Source organism: Chrysochloris asiatica, unplaced genomic scaffold, assembly GCF_000296735.1.
Source record: "Chrysochloris asiatica unplaced genomic scaffold, ChrAsi1.0 scaffold00093, whole genome shotgun sequence".
In the NCBI taxonomy this organism is placed as follows: Eukaryota; Metazoa; Chordata; class Mammalia; order Afrosoricida; family Chrysochloridae; genus Chrysochloris; species Chrysochloris asiatica.
Window position 1 is genome coordinate 1878450 of NW_006408611.1, and position 9111 is coordinate 1887560.

Consider the following 9111-nt stretch of genomic DNA (forward strand, 5'->3'; position numbering starts at 1 on the left):
AGTAAACCATGTGGTCATCAGATTCAAAATGGCCAATACCAGTCCATTTCTGCTCATTAATGCCTAAGATTTCGATGTTTATGCATTCTATTTCATTTTTGACAGCTTCCGGTTTTCCCAGATTCATTCATACTTTGTACATTTCATGTTCCAATTTTCAATAGATGTTTACAGCTGTTTCTCTTCATTTTGAGTTGTGCCCCTTCAACAAATGAAGGTCCTGAGGGCTTTTCTCCCATGGGCTTTATTCCATTCATGTCATCATTGTCAACTCTACTTTGAGGAGGTATCTCTTTCTCAGTTGCATTTTGAGGGCCTTCCAACCTGAGAGGCTCATTTTCTGGCACTGCATCTGACAGTTTTTCTCTACTATTTATAAGGTTTTCAGTGACTAATGATTCGGAAGTAGTTTGTCACTCTTTCTTCCTAGTCTGTCTTTGTCTGGAAGCTCATCTGAAACCTGTCCACCATGGTTGACCCTGCTAGTTATTTAAAATACCTGTGGAATAGCCCTCAGAATCACAGCAACTCAAGCCACCACAGCATGACAAACAGATGAGTGGTGGCAATTTGGTTTTATGTCAAAACTTTCACTTTAAATTTCAAGGACATCTGAGCACATGAGTAGTAGAACCCTCCAGGGGTGGGGGTGGCATATCCATTTGCTCAGGTATCCCCTCAAGTTATCAGAATGGAGATGCACAGTCAGGGAGAGACCAATGAACAATGGACAGATTTAAAAAAAAAAAAAAAAATAGAATATCCACACCTGTATCTCCTCGGTTCTGTCAGGCGTCTGTGGCTGTTCTGATCCTTCTCCCACTTGTTCTCTCCCAAGATGGCAGCTCTGGGAATAGCTGAGTGTCTTGAATTAGAAAGCAATGGATTTCTTGATTCTCCTACAAATTCCCCTAGCTGTAAGCCTTCCAATACTCTAAATATTTCTTTATATGCAGTTCAGAGTTCCAGCACCATCCCCTGAGCCTGCTTGGCCTGGTATTCTATGTTGTTATTGACAGAGCTCCTCATTGTACTTGGTAGCATGTTGTTGTTGTTATGTGCTGTGGAGTCGGTTCTGACTCACAGCAACCCTATACAGGGTTTCTGAGGCTGTAAATCTTTACGGGAGTAGAAAGCCTCATCTTTCTCCTGTGGAACAGCTGGTAGCATAGTGGATTAAAAATTGGGCTACTAACTAGAAAGTCAGCATTTCAAATCTACCAGCTATTCCATGAGAGAAAAATGAGACTTTCTGCTCCCAGAAAGCTTTTCAATGTCTTAAGCTCAATACAGGATCATCACTATGAGTTAAGCACACAACCACCACTATCACTACCAATTTGCCATATTAATATGTACATCGATGTGAATGTGGTATAACCCATTACACATTCAAAGCTGACCTTGCTTTAATGAGTGCATCATGGATAATGACATTATTAATTTAGTTGCAATATTTTAGAATAGACAGATTCATAGAGATGGGCAACACCATGAATAAAACCCCAAGCCCTAAATCCACTACCTTCAAGTTAATTCCAACTCAGAGTGACTCTGTAATTGTTGTTGTTATGTGCCATTGAGTCAATTCTGACTCATAACAATCCTGTATAAGGTTTCTGAGGAGCAGCTAGTAGGTTTGAACTGTTGCTCTTGGGGTTAGAAATCCAGTGCTTATGCTACTAGGCTACACCAGAATGCCTATAATAACCCTGTATGTAAGAATAAAACTGTCCCATAGGGTTTCCGAGGCTATATATCTTTACAGAATCAATGTGTCACAGCTTTCTTCTGTAGAGTGGCTTGCAGGATCAAACCCCCAACATTTCCATAAGCAACTAAGAACTGTACTACTAATCAACCACTGTACTACCATTGTTCCTTCACACCATGAGTCATTGTGGCTGGTGAACTTGAACCACCTTGCAGTCCATGAGTTGTTGTTACTTATGTTGATTGTTGACCCATAGCGACCCTATATAGGATTTTTAAGGAGCAGCTGGTGAGCTTGAACCACTGAACTTGCAGTTCAAACAAGTTTACAGTCTGACGCATTAGCCCACACTGCCACACCAGGACTCCATAGACTGTGAGTTGTTGTTGTTGTCAAGTGCCATCGAGTTGGAACCGATTCACAGTGACCCCATGCACAGCCGAACGAAACAATGTTTGATCCTGGGTCAACCTCACTACCGCTGCCACACTTGACGCCATCAATGATGCCACCTGGCTGGTCCATCTCATTGGGGGTCTTCCTCTTTTTTCTGACCCTCCATCTTACCCAGCATGACATCCTTCTCCAGTGATTGTTCCCTCCTGACAGTATGTCCAAAGTATGAGAGACGAAGTTTAGCCATCCTGGCCTCCAAGGAGCACTGTGAGTAGCAATCTGTAAATCTTTGACTTCAGAAGCACAGTTCAATTGTCACTCTTCTCAGGGCACATACAACTTGGCAAGATTTTACAGGTCCATTCTTCCAGGAGTGATGATGGAGCACCTCCCTAGGAAGAGATAAGTGAGGCTATGGAGTCCTAGTGTGGCACTGTAGGATTAGTCAGGACTGTCAACCACCAGTAACTCCTCAGAAACCTAATTCAGTTAGAACCAACTTGAGGACACTTACCAACAACAAATGGGTTAAAACTGCTTTGGAGAGACTGCAGTAGATGAAGCACAATCCTAAACATTATGTTTGTTGGTGACTTAAATAAGAAGTGTTCAGGCATGTAATAAAACACCTAGGAGGTTGAAAACGTGATTTGGTTAACACACTTGCCTACTAGCCAAAAGATTGGAGGCTCAAGTCCATCTAGAAAGACCCAGTGATCTACTTTCAAAATATCAGCCATTGCAAACCCAAAGGAGTACAGTTCTACTCTGATATTCAGGGATAATGGTGAATCAGTGTCAACACAGTAAACTATATAAACTCAGCAGGGGAGACAGCACAGTAAGGTGTTGTGGAGTTTGGGCTCCGGTTCCAGCTAACTCAAGTACTCCTCTCAAAACTTGAGCCTCATTTTATCTACTGAGTTCCCTTCTGGTGATGAAATTACAGGACTACAATCAGAATGGTCTCTATTACCACCTCCACGGCTGGCAATTACTCCTCATTCCTCAAGTGCTATAATAGTTGGACTCCTGGGGATAAAAATAAGGAAGTAAAACAAGAAACCATTCTGGCAAAGAAAAAAGTTAGATACATTGACCATGTGATGAGTATATCACCAAAATTATGAGCATATTCTATGTGATCTATTAAGACTAAGTTGAAAGAAAAATAATTTGCAAAGGTTTATATAAGATTAAACACACTATCTTTTAATTCCCCCCACTATAATGATAACAATCAATACTTTCTAACAAACTTCTGGGCATTATTGATGAGATGGAGTAATTGAACCTGAAACTGCAGTTCCATTGCTCAGCACAGCTCTTTGTCCTTCCCAGTCTAGTTTGAGGTTTGGTAACATTTTATGTTTCATTATGTACAATAAGCCTAACTAGACTTCCAGAGTTACACAAAGTACAACCTGTAGAACAAATGCATCTCAGAGCTATGAATGGTTTCAATACTTGTAAAGAGTGGTTGGGGGAAAAAAAAAAAGCAAACTAATTAGAATGTATGAGAGAAAGAGTCAGTGGTTTACAAGTCTTGAAATATTTATCATATAGTCCTTTACAATAAAAGTTTTTGACCTTTGTAATAAACTAAATGTGACACTTCCATTATTGAAATATTTTGTCATAGATAAATAACTAAGCACCCCTTTTATACTTGGCCCAAATTTCCAAAGAGATGCTTAAAACACTTCCCTCAAAGTAAAGTTTTTTGAGAACTTCTCTTCAAACAGAGGAAATATAAAATCTATGGAAGCAAAGTACATAGGGTAAATCAGATCAGAGAATAAATAATATGGTGGAGAGTTAGGATGAAATCCCAGATAAGAGGAGCGAAAGAATACTCTAGTTACTTTTAAAAGTAAGAAGGAATATGGGAAGCTTTTGAGAAACTCCAAGTGGTTTAGCTAACGTTAAGAGTACAAGTGATACTGAGAGCTAAGACTAACTAGGTAAATACAGGTTTAAAATGAAAGCACTTATTTTCAGAAAATATATCTGGATAATACCCAGATGGCAGGCACTGGGAAGCAACTGAAACTGCAGTTCACTGCTTTTCTTAATACATATTCCTCAGCCTAAAGCATCCCAGACAAAAGAGTCAGGCCCTATCCTGAATGTGAGTCTATAGTGGAGGTTGTGGTGTGGAGAACCGGGGATGTTACTGGATCCCAGTTCCACAAGTCCAATTGAGACAGACATTTCCCTCTTATATAGTCCTAATACCTGTAGATGTTTGCAGACATTTCAGGTAGAATTTGGAATATCAGTAAAAATACTCTGAAACTTAAATCTAATAATCAGGAGGCTCTCTTAGGAAAACATATTTTGACAAAACATGTACCAGAGGAAAATAGTATGTTTCTTGCTGTCAAAGAATGGTTACTATATTGTTCACCTTGGGACCAGAAGAAGCTGTCTCATTTACCATGTATTTAGGTAGGGAGAAAAAGATTTAAAAAAAAACAAAAAAATTACAAACTACAGTGTCACAATATAGTACATTTGCATCCTTGCTATTTCTAGTTCTCTTTAGAATGTAGAATCCAGACCTGTTTTGACAATGTTTCTGCAAACTCCTCTGCAAAAGACATTGTCTTCTGTGACAGTTGACTAGTCATTCACAAAGCTCTGTAGTGGCCCATGGAGAGAAAATCAGAAGAGAAAGAGACAAGATACAGACCTGACCTTATATTCCAGCCAAATTCAGGTTTCAACCAATTTCAAATCATATAACCTGGCAGTACTTCACCTCAATCAGTACTGCCCAACTCCTCCTTCTTGCCCTGGGTAGCTGACAGGGAACTTAACTATGTGAAAATCAAGAGTACAGATGAGATAATGTCCATGGTTCATGCTTTTCAATGTATAAAGATTCTCCCTGTCTTCTTTTGTTTAAACAGTTTGAGAAACATTTCACGAAGCTCCCTTAGCTGCTTCCTTGGAATTCATTAGCAGTTGTTTTTGAGTAGTGAATAATCGCCAACATAACTTTTTAGTGGCTTTTCCATGTCCCTTCCTCCATGCCCCAGTCCCTCATGCCTAATTCTTAGGAACACATTCCTAAATAAATTATGTGGAAATAGGCCTTTGCCCAGGATCTGTTTTCATGAAAACACAAGTTTTGACTAGAGTCATTTTATCCTCTCTAATTCAAGGATTTTTAAATTGCAATCCTCTAGGATCCTGGTTTATTCATTAATTCAATATATAGTTACTTTGATCCCAGTACATGTGTGACATATCTAGTGTTGGGGATATAGAAATGCACAAAGTCCCTGTTCTCCTGTAGCACATATTCAACTGGGAAAGAGACAAAGAACTAAAAAGTCAAAAAAGTAAACAAGGTCATCTCAGCAATTGAGGACAACTAAGAAGAAATTATAACACATTGATGTGATAGAGAATAAATTGGATGGATTAAGGAGGTCTGGCTTTTTAGATAGTTCAGTAAAGGAAGTACTTTCTCAGGACATAAAATTTGAATTTAACCTTGAATTTCAAGAACACAATAAGTATAAGAAGGTCTTATAGGAGGTCTGTACAAAAGCCATAAGGTAAGAAAGTACTTGGTGAATTCTAGAAATAGCATAACTGGAGTTCACTGAGCAAGCAGAAAATTAGCATGTCCTGAGATTGGAGAACCAATTGGCATAGTAGGTTTCAAGTTAGACTTCTAACCACAAGGTCAGTATTTCAAATCCACCAGTCATTCCACAATGTTGTTGTTAAGTGCCTTCGAGTCGGTTCCGACCCATAGCGACCCTGTACAGGGTTTCCGAGGGTGTAAATCCTTACGGGAGTAGAAAGCCTCTTCTTTCTCCCGCGGAGCGGCTGGTAGTTTCGAACCGCTGACCTTAAAGTTCGCAGCCCGATTCGTAACCACTACGCTACCAGAGCTCCTTCCACAATAGAAAGAGGAAAATTCTGCTCTATAAAGATTTACAGCCTCAGAACCCCTACATAGGGTCATTATGAGTCAGAATCAACTAGATACATGGGCTATTGAGAGGTGGAGGATAATCAACAAGACTAATACCTCACTGTATCCAGAATCATTCCTTCTCTCAAAGGAACGAAATACTCCAACTGGACAAGGTTATCAATTTTTCCTTTCATAGAGGGTTATATTCCTCTTAGAAGCATCATAGTCAGTCTCTAGAAGGGCTTCCGTGGAGCCCTCCCACCATGTAGATGCCAATATTTTGTCTATAATCTCATGCCCTGTGATGGGTTTCACTAGATGATCATGGAAGAACCAATGTTAAAGGCACTCCTGGTTAAGAAGACAGGCAGAAGAAAAGGAATCATTATATGCAAATTACATATGAGTAAAGGATCTTGAGAAATCATAACATTTATTTTTATGTATTGCTTAAATGCAAGGGTAAATCAAAAGTATTGCTACTACGGTTTCAGTTCATATATGCATGGGTTTACTCCAAGTGAAACATGTTTAAACATGTCTCTGCAAACACTGGATGGCTACAGATAAGTTCTCCCAGCAATACACTTGTCTTAGACTCATTAGGGTGCTTTCAAAAATACCCAATTAAAACAGTTACTTCCAAGGGGATGTGGTGGGTCAATTACATTCGAGGCAGAGGAGTTAATTCAGGAGGTTCTGGTGTTAGTCTTCTGGGATTCCCAAGTGGTCATTTTGATAGATTTTCTTGAAGGATACAGGACAATAATGGAGGCTTAGTATAAAGAAGATTTTAGAAAGTAGAAGATAGCATGGGTGAGAATTTGCAAGGAAAGTTGTGCCAAGGAATTTTTATCCTCATCATGACAATTCTTAGAAGGGTAGCAAGAGCTGTCCTATGAAAATATCATTGGGAAATTTTACCCTATCCACCTTAGAGTCCTGATCTTGCCCCTTCCTGCTTCCTTTGTTCGCCAAAGGCAAAAGAACAATTAAAGGGAACACAAGTGATGTCCCTTGAGGATGCTGAAATGGCCATTTTGAGGTGGCATACAGGATTCTTTAGGATTGTTGTTGTTATTGTTGTTGTTGTTAAGTACCGTGGAGTCGGTTCCAACTCATAGTGACCCTGCACAGGGTTTCTGAGGCTGTCAAGCTATACAGGAGCAGAATGCCTCATCTTTCTCCTGCGGAACCGCTGGTAATTTTGAACTGCAAACCCAAGGTTGGCAGCCTGACTCATAACCCCTATGCTATCAGAGCTCTTTAGGAAAGGATTAGAGAGATGGAAATGCCACCTTCAGAAGGAGAAAGTGTCAAGAAACAATACTTTCACATTTTTTTATATTTTGTTTAATAAAAGTTTTTATAATTTTGTAGATTTTGTTTGTTGTTTGTTCTTCTGAAGTTCTTTGGTACTTTCAATAGTCTTCATGGCTGACATAATTTAAATGCATTAATTCTTCTTTAGTCTTCCTTATTCATTGTCCAGCTTTCAAATGCATATGAGGAAATTGAAACTACCATGTCTTGGGCCAGGCACATCTTAGTCCACAAAGTGACATATTTGCTCTTTAATGGTCTAAAGAGGTCTTTTGCAATAGATTTCCCTAATGCGACATGTCATTTCCTTATTTCTTGGTCTTTACTTCCAAGAACGTTGATTGTGTATCAAAGCAATCAGCAACTTCAAAGAAGTGTTTGACTTCAATCTTTTCTCCAGTTATCTATCATGATTTAATTTATATATCCAGTTTTGAAGATTTTTATTTATACTTTACATTTATGTGCAATTCATATTAAACATTTTGCTCTTTAAGCTTCATGAGTAAGCTTTCAAGTCCTTTTAGCTTCCAGCAAGCAAGATTTTGTCATCTGCATATTACATGATGCTAATGGCTCTTCCTCCAATACCGATTTCACATTCTTCACATACTCCATCTTCTCAGATTATTTGCACATCATATAGATTGACTAAGTATGGTGAAAAAATGCAACCCTGGAGTACACCTTTTCTGATATAAAATTATTCAGTGTCCCTTTGTTCTGTTCTAATGACTGACTCGATCTATGTACTGGTTCCTCATGAACACAATTATGTGTTCTGGAATTCCTATTGTTCACGATGATACCCATAGTTTGTTATAATTTACATATTTGGATGTCTTTTCATAGTCAGTAAAACACAAACAAAATTTATCTATTATTTCTTACTTTCAGCCAAGATCCATCTGACATAAGTAATAAGATTCCTCATTCCATATCCTCTTCTTACTTGGAAGTACAGTCAGAATGCTTTATAGAAGCAAGGAAGGGAATAGATTGTCTCTTGTACAGACATTTTATCAGGAGTCCCTGGAGAAGAACATCGTGTTTAGTTCAGTGGAGGGTTTGAGGGAAAAAAGAATAAGGTGAATTGACACAATGGTAAGAACAATGGGCCCAAACATAACAACTGTGAGGATCTTGCAGGACTGGGCACTACATAGGCTCACTATGAAACAGAACTGAACTGATAGTACCTGACAACAATAACAACAATATGGTTTAATAGCCATTTTTAAAAATTACCCTCATAATATCTATGCTTCTGCAAGATGATATGCTTTTCTTCATACCAAAGCAAATCTGCTAACCAAACTGTTCTCAGTTGAATCTTTTATGGACACATTCTTCTATAAGTCAAATGATGAAGGGCACCACATATCTTCTGCATGAATGTTGTTGTTGTTGTTGTCAGGTGCCATTGAGTTGGAACGGACTCATAGCGACCCCATGCACAGCAGAATGAAACAATGTCAGATCCTAGGCCAACCTCACTACCTCTGCCACACTTGAGTCCATCAATGATGCCACCTGGCCAATCCATCTCGTTGGGGGTCTTCCTCTTTTTCTCTGACCGTCCACCTTACCCAGCATGACATCCTTCTCTAGCAACTGTCTCCTCCGGACAATGTGTCCAAAGTAGGAGAGACGAAGCTTAGCCATCCCGGCCTCCAAGGAGCACTCTGGCTGCACTTCTTCCAAAACAGATCTATTGGTTCTTTTGGCAGTCCATGGCACT

At 39.2% G+C, this 9111-nt stretch overlaps 1 pseudogene; it reads left to right on the forward strand.

The window, feature by feature from the left end:
• LOC102817778 overlaps positions 1-9111 on the forward strand; it is a 156672-nt pseudogene that overhangs the window by 64447 nt on the left and 83114 nt on the right.